Below are 12,220 nucleotides of genomic sequence, written 5' to 3'. Positions count from 1 at the left end.
TTGCATTGTTTTCCTGATGATTTCTCCTGGTAATTCTCCAAGTACATACAGAAGGCATTTGCTGATCTAGCTGCACATCTCCTATGTATGTCCTGCATGCTGCTTTCTAAACCTGTAGACAAACTTAAGTACCAAAACTTGCACTACAGTACACATATACTATTGATAAACAAAGAAACAATCAGCTGTACCAACTGTGTCTGCTAAAGAAGTTCCTCTTTTTAAAAAGGAGATCGTTATGTGGAACAATTAAAAGGGGCATGATCAATTCACAGTTCATGAGTCAATGCAGTGACTCATAATATTGACATTTATTATGCACATAAGGCATTTATTTTAATCTTGTTTTTTTCATTTGTCTCATCCTTTGTTAGGATTGGCCTTGCATGCTGGATTCTTATCTTTTTATTGTTTTGTGTTTTTTAATGTTTATACAAGCATGTCTGAAAAACAAGAATGTGACTGAGGTGCCTCTAAAGCAATAGAGATGCCAAGGAATGAGTGGGCTTTCTGAATTGACTCACTTTGCATGTGCTGACTGTCAGAGCTTGGTTATAACTTGTAAATGTCACTGGAAACTGCCTACATTTTTATAATCCATAAAATTTAAATTTGCCTCTGGCAGAATTGTTGTAAAAAAAAAGTTTTTTAAAAAATTATGGTTATCAGTGTCATTATTATTGTTCTTAATATGATTATTAATGATGATGGTGACAATTATAACTGTCCTTACTCCCAAAATTACTTAATATTAAGAAGAACAAAATTCTGCTGCAGTGCTTTGCATATTTTGATGTTTTGACAGATGATATCAGCCACAGACTTGTATCAGCCATCTGAAATAACTGCTTGCTGGTCACTAGAGTGATTACAACCCACAAGTTTATAGATACTCTGGAACCTGTCAAAAAAAAAAAAAATGCCGTGAGATGGTATTTTTCCAGAAAGTCCACCTGAAAGAAAACCTGCTTTTTGCATCCTCCCAGTTTGTTAGTGGTGTGAGATGATAGCAGTTTAGCAATCGTTTTCTTGGTACAAATTATTAGTCATCTTTGTTCTTTTTAGATGATGCTTTCAGTGGGCTTTTTTTTTTTGGTCATTAATGGCACTTTTGTCACCATATGTCTTAGTCAATCACAGATCTCCAGAATAATATAACTCACGGTTTATATGTATGTGTCTATGTTTTTCCCGGGTTCCGGAGAAATGTGTCTATTCTGTGTGTCCTAGAAAGGGAATTGTGAGACCTCACCCTGCATTGCACATTGCGCAGAAAGAATTAGCAATGAGCTCTTTTTGTGCCTCAGGAGGAGCACAAAGCAGCTGTAGTGGGACTAAGGGTCTAGACAGCTGATGTCACTGAGGATGGGCAACATAACAGAGAAAATGTTCGATAGCTTGTCAATTCATGACCCTAAGGTCTAAGAAACCCTCATTCCCTCCAGACAAATGCTGATCCCCATTAATGTGAATGGTTGAACTGCATTTGACATCAGTCAGTCCTGGGTCTGAGTGCAAGTACATTATTCCCTGTGCCATTAATGCAAGTCACATACCCCAGCTGAGCAGACAAGGGAAGCAGAGTTTCCAGTAGTCATTATTGTTTTGCTTTTGCAATACTGTGTGAAGGTGGTCAATAAGTTTATTCCTCTGTAACGGTGTTCCATGCTTGAGTATCTTCAAGATATTTGTTGCATATTTATAAAATTTATCTTTAAACTTGTGTCTGTTTATTTGCAACTGATACGCTGTGGTGTGTAGCCCATTTGACTGGGTAGAAAGAAGCATATCATCTTTAAGATGGTGGCATTGATAACTATTAACGAATATAATCTGATTCCACTCCTTACTCACTTCACATCCTCCTGGGATGGCTTCTGAGTACATTTAGCACCAGCTTCCTCATCTGTGAAAGAGAAATAAAAGAAATGCATCTCCTTTGCAAAGACTCAATCATGTATGCATTAGTTACTGTATATTTTAAATCGAACATATGAAAGGCATTATATAAGTTTTTAAAACTATAATTTATTAGTGTTTTATTCCACTTTAGCCACAGGAATTTCAGTTTCTTCATTGCATATTTTTAAAAAATATTTTTAAAAAATCAAAGATTAATTTGCCTAATATAACCTCTCTCCTCATTTTAGAGGTGGTTACCATTTAGTTTGCTGAAGAACTCATGGACCAAGGTTCCTTTTGAACAGACAATATATAGTCTTTCTGTCAATTTATTCTTAGTAGTTCTGTTTTTCTGGTTCCTTGTGAAGAAATCGCCCTTCACAGGGTCTGTCCATGTAAGGCTTTTGTATAATGCATGCTCATTTAGTTAGTTGTTATATTTGTAAGCTCCAGCTGCAGCCATCACTCTTTAAATCTGTCGGTGAAGGATTTTGTTTTAAATTCTGCCTGGCTTTGTTTTCAGATGTCTCTGAATTCCTCCCTGTGTTGAGTCACAGCTGTGAAAAGAGAAATCTACCTCTTTAATTCAAGGGGTCATTGGTTTAAAAGCACTAAAGCCCAGTGGGGAATAGTTTAAGGAAGATAGTTAATCATGATGATCCCAAGAGGTTTCATAAACTTACATAGGGCTCATCTGACATGAAGAGTCCTGGATATCTTCAAGCCCTGGTTTCTTTGGGGGTGCCTGTTTTAGCAGGGAGTGGGATCCTCTGTAGAACAAGCACCTGTGGTGGATGTTTGCCACCTGCTCAGCTGTGACTATGGAAACACAACTTAATCTTCTCCACCGCATCGCTTTTCTAGCTAAGCAAGCATGGAGGCCAAATCCTTTCTAGTAATTTCTCTTCTCACTACCTTGAGAAGTATTTAAAGTAGTAACTGCAGTGTCTTCCACTTCTTGTTCTAACAGGGAGATAATGGACTGTCAGGAAGGAGTTGCTAATGGACAGAAAAGAGAGGTCAGGCTGGACCACACAACTGATATTTTGTCTTCTGGGTGAGCAGAACTCGCTGGCTTGGTTTGGGTGTCAGCAGTCCATCCAGTGGTATTTCTCACCCAACTTCCTCTTCTAGCTCCAGTGGGGGAATTCTGGAAGAAATCCCCTTCTTGTCGCATCAGTGCAGACAAAAGCATTATTTCAAATACAGTGTCACTAATTTTGACACAGTTCTGAGTTCAGTTCTTGTGGGATGGGCAACATGGAGCAGGTCATCTTGGGTGCCATTTAAAGTCATATAATGGACAACCAGATGATCAGGCCCAGTCAGCATGGGTTCATGAAAGGCAGGTCCTGCCTGACAAACCTGATCTCCTTCTATGACAGGGTGACCTGCTTATTGGATGAGGGAAAGGCTGTGCATGTTGTTTACCTTGGCTTTAGTAAGGACTTTGACATCGTTTCCCACAGCATTCTCCTGGTGAAACTGGCTGCTCATGGCTCGGATGGGCACACGCTGGGTGCCCATGTCTGGATGGCCGGGCCCAGAGAGTTGTGGTGAACGGAGTTAAATCCAGCTGGCGGCCGGTCACGAGTGGTGTCCCCCAGGGCTCAGTGTTGGGGCCACTCCTGTTTAACATCTTTATTGATGATCCAGACGAGGGGATCGCGTGCACCCTCAGTCAGTTTGCAGATGACCCCAAGTTGGGTGGGAGTGTTGATCTGCTCGAGGGTAGGGAGGCTCTGCAGAGAGACCTGGACAGGCTGGAGCCATGGGCTGAGGCCAACTGGGGGAGTTTCAATAAGGGCAAATGCCGGGGGCTGCCCTTGGGCCACAACAACCCCCAGCAGCGCTACAGGCTTGGGGAGGAGTGGCTGGAGAGCTGCCAGTCAGAGAGGGACCTGGGGGGGTTGATTGACAGCTGACTGGACAGGAGCCAGCAGTGTGCCCAGGTGGCCAAGAAGGCCAATGGCATCCTGGCTTGTGTCAGCACTAGTGTGGCCAGCAGGGACAGGGAAGGGATCTGACCCCTGTACTCAGCACTGGTGAGGCCGCCCCTCGATTCCTGTGTTCAGTTTTGGGCCCCTCACTACAAAAAGGCCATTGAATGACTCGAGCGTGTCCAGAGAAGGGCAACGGAGCTGGTGCAGGGTCTGGAGCACAGGTCGTACGAGGAGCGGCTGAGGGAACTGGGGGGGTTTAGTCTGGAGAAGAGGAGGCTGAGGGGAGACCTCATCGCCCTCTACAGCTCCCTGACAGGAGGGTGCAGAGAGCTGGGGATGAGTCTCTTTAACCAAGTAACAAGCAATAGGACAAGAGGGAATGGCCTCAAGTTGCACCAGGGAAGGTTTAGACTGGATATTAGGAAGCATTTCTTTCCAGAAGGGGTTGTTGGGCGTTGGAATGGGCTGCCCAGGGAGGTGGTGGAGTCCCCATCCCTGGAGGGGTTTAAGAGTCGGGTTGACATAGCGCTGAGGGATCTGGTGTAGTTGGGAACTGTCAATGTCTGGTTAATGGTTGGACTAGGTGATCTTCAAGGTCTTTTCCAACCTAGACGATTCTGTGATTCTATGATTCTGTGAACTCCCTCAAGATTTAAACTGGGGACAATTATCTACTGGGTAAAAGGAAAACAGAGGTGGTGTTCTAACATTTTTGTATTAATCTTCTGGTTATGTCAACTCCCCAGTAACTAACAGGTTAACTGTCTAAAAAGCTTTGCTATTTTTCAGTGAAGTATTGATTCATCTGTGCACTCTGTGTTCTCACTTTGTCCTCACGAGACAAAGGGAAAGTTATTGTGGTTTTAAACCAAAGTGGAAATAGTTCTGTGTTGAATGGAGGTGGTGATGCCTGAATTCTTGTTTTCTCTTTCAGTATGGCTGTTTCGGATTCCAGGAACTGTCATGCTAGCACCCTTCACAAAGCAGCTTAAAAATAGACCAGCAAATATAAATTGATTTCTGCTGCAGCACAATCAGAAAGTTCTTGTAGGGTCTGATAGCAGCATGTTCTAACCCTTGAAAACAGCAAAATTGGTGGTCAGTGTTAAAGCTTTGAAAACCTCCTCTCTGAACTCTTGCTGGCTGCACGTTACTCCTTACTCAGCTCTGTGAACTTCTTGTTTATGGAAAATGAAACTGTGATTGCTTGTACTTTTCTACAGTTTGCAGGAGGGTTTAAGTCGAGTAAAACACTGGAAGAAGTGGTATATGAGTCATAGACCTCGCCACAGGAATCACAGCCAGCAGTCTGTAGTCCCTGGTGAGAAGGGTGGCTGAGTGACTAAGGCACTGCCTGGATGCCGAGGGGATGTGGGTACTGGTCTTTACTACTGGTGTGACCTTATGCAAGTGATATCATCTCCTATGGTAACATTAAAAAAATCAATTAACTCCTAATGGCAAGGACAGAGGATGGAGAATAGAGTCATTAAAGCTTTTAAAGTGCCCGGGTGCTGTGGTGATACCTGAGGGAAACCCGTCAAGATGAATAGGTCCACATTAAGTTAGTGAATTGTGTAAGCTTACAAATGGGATGTGTTACAGTGGCTCTGCTGGTTGTCTGTCACACATCCTCCAAATGTAAATTAAATTAAACATTTACAAAAACTAGGAAGAAAGCAAATGCGTTCAGCCTAACAATGTAATAACTGGTTTAATGTGCCAACACAAATCACTGCACTGCATTGTACACGTTCATATGTGTATCATTTTACATATTGGCTGCACAAAATGTTGATCCAAAAGTAGTTGGACAGTGGATATAAAAAACCCTCCTTCAATAGAGTTCAAGTGTATAGTCATGAATTATTAAGTCAAAATTTGTTGGAAGTGTAAATTAAAATCCTTCCGGCATGTCTGTGCCTATACTGTAGTTTATATACAAAAACCCTACAGACTGTGCTGTAAGAGTTCACTGACAGGGCATCAAATAATGAGGCTGTACATCGATGAAAGTAATTCTATAAAAATGTGCCATTGGATATAGAGCAAACCTATTTGATCAAAGCCCAGTTTTCCTATGAAATGCACGTTTTTAAACCACACTAAACTGTATTAATTCTTTTGAAAACTTATCAGGTTAGATTTTTACACAGCTGGCAATGAACAAAATAACTGACAGTTAATGAAACATCCTATCAAGATTAGTACAATAGAAATGATTCCAAAAATAGTTAACTATGTTAAGAAGCCATCTACAGCAGGCAGTTTCCTATCCTTAATATTTGTAACATTCTTGTTTTCTGTGACAGTCCCATAGGCAGCTTTTAGATGCAGCTGGGAAATCCATGAGTGCTTACAAGCATTTAAGCAAAATTCCAAACTAGTTGGCAGCACATTTCTGCTTACATCAGATAAATCCAGCTAGAATTTATAGCACAATAAAGTATTTGCTGTGAAATGAAGTTAACATTATAAATATATTTGCAAATGTAAATCTTTGTTTCTTTCAGTTTTGGAGAGGGTTTCTTTTGGGGTTTTTCTGTTTGTATTTTTTTTTTAGTAGGGTCTGCTGGGTTATGACTGGCTGGGTGATGGTGCCTCTGAAGCATGTATAGCTGAAATGTGTAATATATTGTTGCATTGTATGCAATGGATGGAGCCATACAACAGTAGACGCTGGCTTAGGTATGGATTGCTTGGATCAAGGACAGAAGAGCCCTACCTACTTTTAGATAAATGTCTATAGGTATGTCCATGTAGATTGCTCACTGGCTATATGCTTTCTGAGTATGTGCTATTATTTACTTCGCTGCTGTATCATGCCTAGAAGTAAGCCTGGACTTATGACAGATTTCCCCAGTGCTACGCTATCTTCCCATCAAGATGGGTTTTTCATAAGCATAAAAAAACATGGTAGGGCAAGTCTCCATGCAAATAACTAATCTGTAAAATACCCCATTGCCAGTAGTTACTGATGACCCCAGAAACACCAGCTAGCCCAGGCCTCTGGTAGTTGGATTGTCACTGCTAGAGGACTCATGCTCCACTCCCGCAGATGTTGGAATGTCCCCTATGAAAGGAGGTACAGAGAACAGTTTTTCCATAGCAAAACATTGGCAAAAATTCCTGGAGGTGAAAAAGAGACTGTAATCCTTCCTTTGAGCTGGCCATTGTAGGTATATGTTTCTTCCAGAAAAAGAATGCTAGTTGGAGGGTCAGTGGTTTAGCTGGCTTGACAGTGCTGCCTGGGGTTAATTCAGGTTTTAGCAGGACAAATGCAATCCATTAGTGTTTAAATGTTCAGGCAAGTCTCCCCAAAATGAGCATTTATTTTCTCTGATGGCCATTGTGACACTTTTTTGGCTTTTCAGTATTTTCTCAACAGCAGGCCAAGGCTGTTCCACAGGCAAAGCTTCCTGCATGCACTTTCTCCCTGTCTACTCTATTCAGAGCTAAGCCAAGCCACCCCAAGTGCTGCAGGTGGTGACAGACATTTTAGAGGAAAATTCTCTAGTTCTCTTCAAAAACCTTCAGACGTCACGGTACTTGGCCCGAAGTGGTTTTCATCTAGTCTACCTTTTCATTAATGTCTCTAGGCATTTTTGTCCTACTGCTTTTTTCTTTTCTTGGATACCAAAGTTACAAAACCCATTTTAGAATCACTTTTCCTAGCTTGAGAAGTTTTTTTAGTCTGCTGGTGAAACATGCTGTACTTAAAATAATCTAACACTGAGGTTTGGCTTAGGGTTCCTTCTGATTCTTATGTGTTGCTAAATCGTGCCATACACTGCTTTCTTCTTTGGCTCATGTTTTTTTCTTTTTCTTTTTTTAATGATCAGACATGTAGGGTGTTCTCATGTCATTCTAAATAAAGACTCTATGGGAAGCTGTTATTATAGATGTAATATCTGAAGTCACAGTTCCTTCCACCAAGAAAAAAGAAAAAAAAAATCTGAGATGCACATGCATCTAACTTTAAAGTGAAAGAAGTGTAGATATTTATGTGTGGAAGATATCAGTTGCATATCTGACTGCTGGGACATTTTATTCATCTGCCTGTCTACTCTTTGCAATATCATTATCAGATGACAAGTTGCTTTCCATCCCATCCTTTTTCTTGGACAACAGACATTGTGCTTGAGGAGTAGCCTACAGAATATAAAACTACAGGTCTGACTTTCTTTTTCTTTTTTTTTAAGGAGACACAATATACAAAGAATTAGGGTTAAAGAGTAGCATTTGTTTCATTGTCCGTCTTGGATTTATATATTTATGTCCAAAAGATACAGATATAACTTCTCAGAATCAGTGTTTCTAGTGATATATAACATGTTTGTGTGCATGGCTGTTTATGTCACATTCTGAAAGTATTACTTCTGTGTCTATATGAAATCTTAAGGTGTAATCCTGACCCCACTGACATGAAAGATATCCCAGTACCTTCTGAGGATGAAATGGTCATTTCCCGTGTGTATAATTCTTGTGCTCGATAGTAAATTTCATGGTCACATAAGCTCTTCATAGCAGTGTAACACAGACCACTCTATAAAGTTTACATATTCTTACTGGTATTTATTTCCAAACAGACTACATGCCTTTAATAGCTTCAGAATGATGCAGAAAACTATAAAAAATAAATGAAATTAGTGAGTTCCTTCTCTCATGTTTTACTCCCTTAGTCACCATTTTTACTTTAGCATGAGTTTATCTTAATGAACAAAAAATCCAGCATAATCCTCAAACATATTTTCTATCCATTGGAGAGCTTTAATTATTACTAGATGGTTCTCTGCAATAAAAACATTTTCTTTTGCTGAGTCTTTGTTCCCTCAGTTGCATCCTCCTTGTCTCAGTCCCTTCATTCTTTGCTCTATTTGGCTCTTCTCAAGTGGGAATCACAGAAGAGATTTTTCTTGCTTTCCAAATTACTGGTTTTGAATGGGAAGGTTATAAATCCTGTGAGAAGCTCAGTAAAGGTAAAGCTTGTAAAGCTTTGTAAAACTCATTATAAGATGGGTTATGATTCATGTGAGAGTTTACTATTCATCTGGGTATTTAAAAATAGCAAGGTCTGCTTTATGGCAAAACCTTATCTAAACCAGATATACTAAACCCAATGATTTAAGCAAAAAGAAATAAAACAAAAAATCACCTACTGTAGGCTTACATAATTTTTTTTATTGTGCCATTGTCTTTTTATTCAATAATTTTTGCTAGTGTTGGGAAGTGAATTAATACTGATCTGGGATTTTTGTAAAAAAGAAGTATTTTTCAGAATCCTGGAAGAGAACATTTGCAGCACTATAAACAGCACAAAAGCTACTCAATAAATGGGAGAATAATGATGAATAATACTGTTTACCAGTTCTTGGATGGAGTTAGCTTTAAACTGAGATTTCACAATGAAGAGAAAAGCCTCCTCTGCCAAATAATATATCAACAGACCGTCTATCTAAAGGGTACAAGAACATAGTTTCATTGTGCTCTGGATGAATGTCATCTCTGTTATTTAAGAAGTAAGTTAAGAATGTTAAGTAAGTAAATCTGGAGATGTAATTTCTTTTTTGGGTCTATTTTGGTTTATGAGTTATTTATCTGACTCACGGATGCTTGTAGTTTTCCCTCTTATTAACACAGAATATTCAATACCCAGTTCATGATTATAGTACAGTTTTGAACCACACAGTAGACAACCATAAGTAGTTTTTCTTTTGGAAGATGTACAGTGATTTATAAGTGAGACATCTACAGGTAAATGCACTGGAAACATATATCTGTATATTTGTAATGTGCTTTACAATTTTATGCATGCATATAAAGGATGTGTACAATATGAGTAAAGAGATAGCATAGCTTTCAATTAATTTGAATTGTAGGTGGGGTACTTTTTGCTTCTTTTTGCAGCTAATAGTTTTAAGTCTTTTAAATCAGTATGTTTGTCTAACAGGCCACTCATGCCAATCAGTTAATGTCTGTAAGGGACTGACTTTACTCTTTTCTCACTCCTTGACAAAATAAGATAAAACCCCAAGACCTCAGACAGGGATAGATGAGGAGAAGAAAGAAAAACTCTGGCATCAGAGGTAGCAGTTTACATATTGAGACTAAATGGCCTAGGTAACTTAGTCTATCTGTAAGTCTATAGTGACTATCAGACATTATTCTATTCTATTCTATTCTATTCTATTCTATTCTATTCTATTCTATTCTATTCTATTCTATTCTTAATCAACATGAGCCAACTCAAAGGATGCTCTAGCTTTTCAGTAGTTGCAATCTGTAAAGTTGCTATTAGATTCAGTATAACTGAGACATACCATTTGGTTAGTCACTTTTTCTGTAATTTGCTGCAAGCTGTTTAGATTTTGCTCTTTACTGGAGTACAAAATTCCAAATTTTAAAGTGGCCTCGAAAAACTAATGCTGGAGACAGGTTTTCAATTATCCTCCAAATCCGTAAAGGTTTTTGTTACAGAATTAAACTGAGAGTTACTTGAACTATTGTTAAAAAAGTGTATGTTTGCAGATGGGTCACAGTTCTTCCAGCTCTGGACTTCATGACGCCAGGAGAAGTCAGAAACCTAGACAATATTTGTGAATGTGAGATTCTGCATTTAGATAGGTTTGAGCTGAACGATCTGAAAAAACTCTCATAAGCACAGAGCTCCCTACTGTCTGTGCGTCTGAGAAGGCTGAAGAGCTCTGTTTATTGCAACAAAGGGCCTGGAATAAATTATGTTTAGTAAATTGGCTCCAGGTTTTCCCGTTCAGACAGTAGCTTCAGAGCAATCTGTTTTATAGGCTCCACTAAATCGACCAATTGCAGGGAGGTGACACCTCATTTCAGGGATGTGGCATCACACATGTGTGAGTTACATCCAGCCACCTCTCTCTGGCAAGACGGCAAGACATCAGCAGATCAACTTTTTGTCGTTTGGGAGTTTTAACCTACAGTCCATTACATATTTATGAACCCCTCAGGGAGGTCTTAGCAGGATGGAGCCAGGCTCCTCATCCCCTCTTTAGCATTACGCCTGCCTCCCCTGTGTGGGGCAAATAAAAGCTCCTTTATTCCACTGGAAATACCCCTATTTCAGCGAGGTGTATGCATAGCTTCATTCCCCAGTTGGTCTCGCAGGTGATAATTAACACAGTGCAGATATTTCCTAGCTGTAGCCAAGGTGGGAAAGAAGCTTTAGCCTCAGCATTTTTCTTTTCAAACTCTTTTTCCTCATTTATTTTGGGTCTGTTCATGATGAGGAAGTTTTAGAGCATGTTGGTGCTTAGTTCTCCTTAGCAGAAGTATCAAAGAACTAAAGGAAACAATATTTTTCCCTCCGCTGACAAAACTCATCTTAATTTTGAGGGGAGGAAAGAATGGGGGAGTTAGGTTTGCTTTTAGGTTTTATATTTTACTTCTGTTCATGGGTCTGGTTACTTCTGAGCAGCGTGACTATGGCTCTTTTCAGCACAGGACACTGATTGACATTGCACATGTTACAAAGAGGAAGGATATTTCCTGAAGATTAATAGCCAGTTAGTTGGTCTGAAGTTCATTAACCTGAGCTAGTCATTAGACTGCTGGAAGGACTCTGTGTGGAAGCTGGGATTGCACTAGAAGATCATCATAAACTAAAAATATATGTGACAATCTGGTCAGATTGCAATGAATCTGGGACAAGACAGGGCTGGCTCAAGCTCACAGAGCAGCTGTCTCCAGTGTAAACTAACTGCTTTGTGTCAGGAAATAAAGCGAATGGTTTTTCACAAACATTATTCAAATAAAAGTGGAAGAAAAAAAAAAGAAGAAAAAGAAGAAAGGTTTCCATTCGCAAAAGAACCCTACGTGAAAAAATAAGGTTGTGAGGTATGTCCAAAGGGCTGGGTCTGGTGCTGGTCCTCAATAAATTAAGCAAATGACAGTGCGTTTAGGCAACTGGTTGTTTTTTTTTCTGTAAGTGGCAAATTTAGTCCTGATTCTTCACTGTAATTTGCCTCAAGAAAATGAGCCCCAGATCCTCTGGTAAGATCCCTATTGGCTGAGGCCCAGACCCTCAAGCCATGACTTCTCAGCGTATTTACAGTGAGACTGGCTCCCTCTTAATTGCTTCTTTTTGAAGTATGGTTTGTCTCTATCATCCCACTGAAGATGAACAAGGCTGGTGTTTCTTGTCTTAATATAGTCCTCCCCCTCCTCCTTCCCCTCCTTTTCCCTTTCTTCCCCACAAAACAGATTTCTTTAAGGTGATACAACCTTGTGATAGTCTAGGCAACAGCAGTTCTTTGTAGTCCAGCCACAAATAGATGTACCAGCATGTAAGAAGTAAGGGCGTTCTCTCAGGATTTTATACTCTAATATAGGGAAAGGAAAGA

General features: G+C 39.9%; 1 protein-coding gene across 1 annotated transcript in view; it reads left to right on the top strand.

Moving 5' to 3' along the window:
• SEMA3D (semaphorin 3D) overlaps positions 1–12,220 on the top strand; it is a 148,530-nt gene that overhangs the window by 31,464 nt on the left and 104,846 nt on the right. The window lies entirely within an intron of this gene.

The sequence above is a fragment of the Athene noctua genome, chromosome 3 (assembly GCF_965140245.1).
Source record: "Athene noctua chromosome 3, bAthNoc1.hap1.1, whole genome shotgun sequence".
NCBI classification, from domain to species: Eukaryota; Metazoa; Chordata; class Aves; order Strigiformes; family Strigidae; genus Athene; species Athene noctua.
Note: the sequence above shows the minus strand (reverse complement) of the source record. Positions and strands in the feature narration are given on the sequence as shown.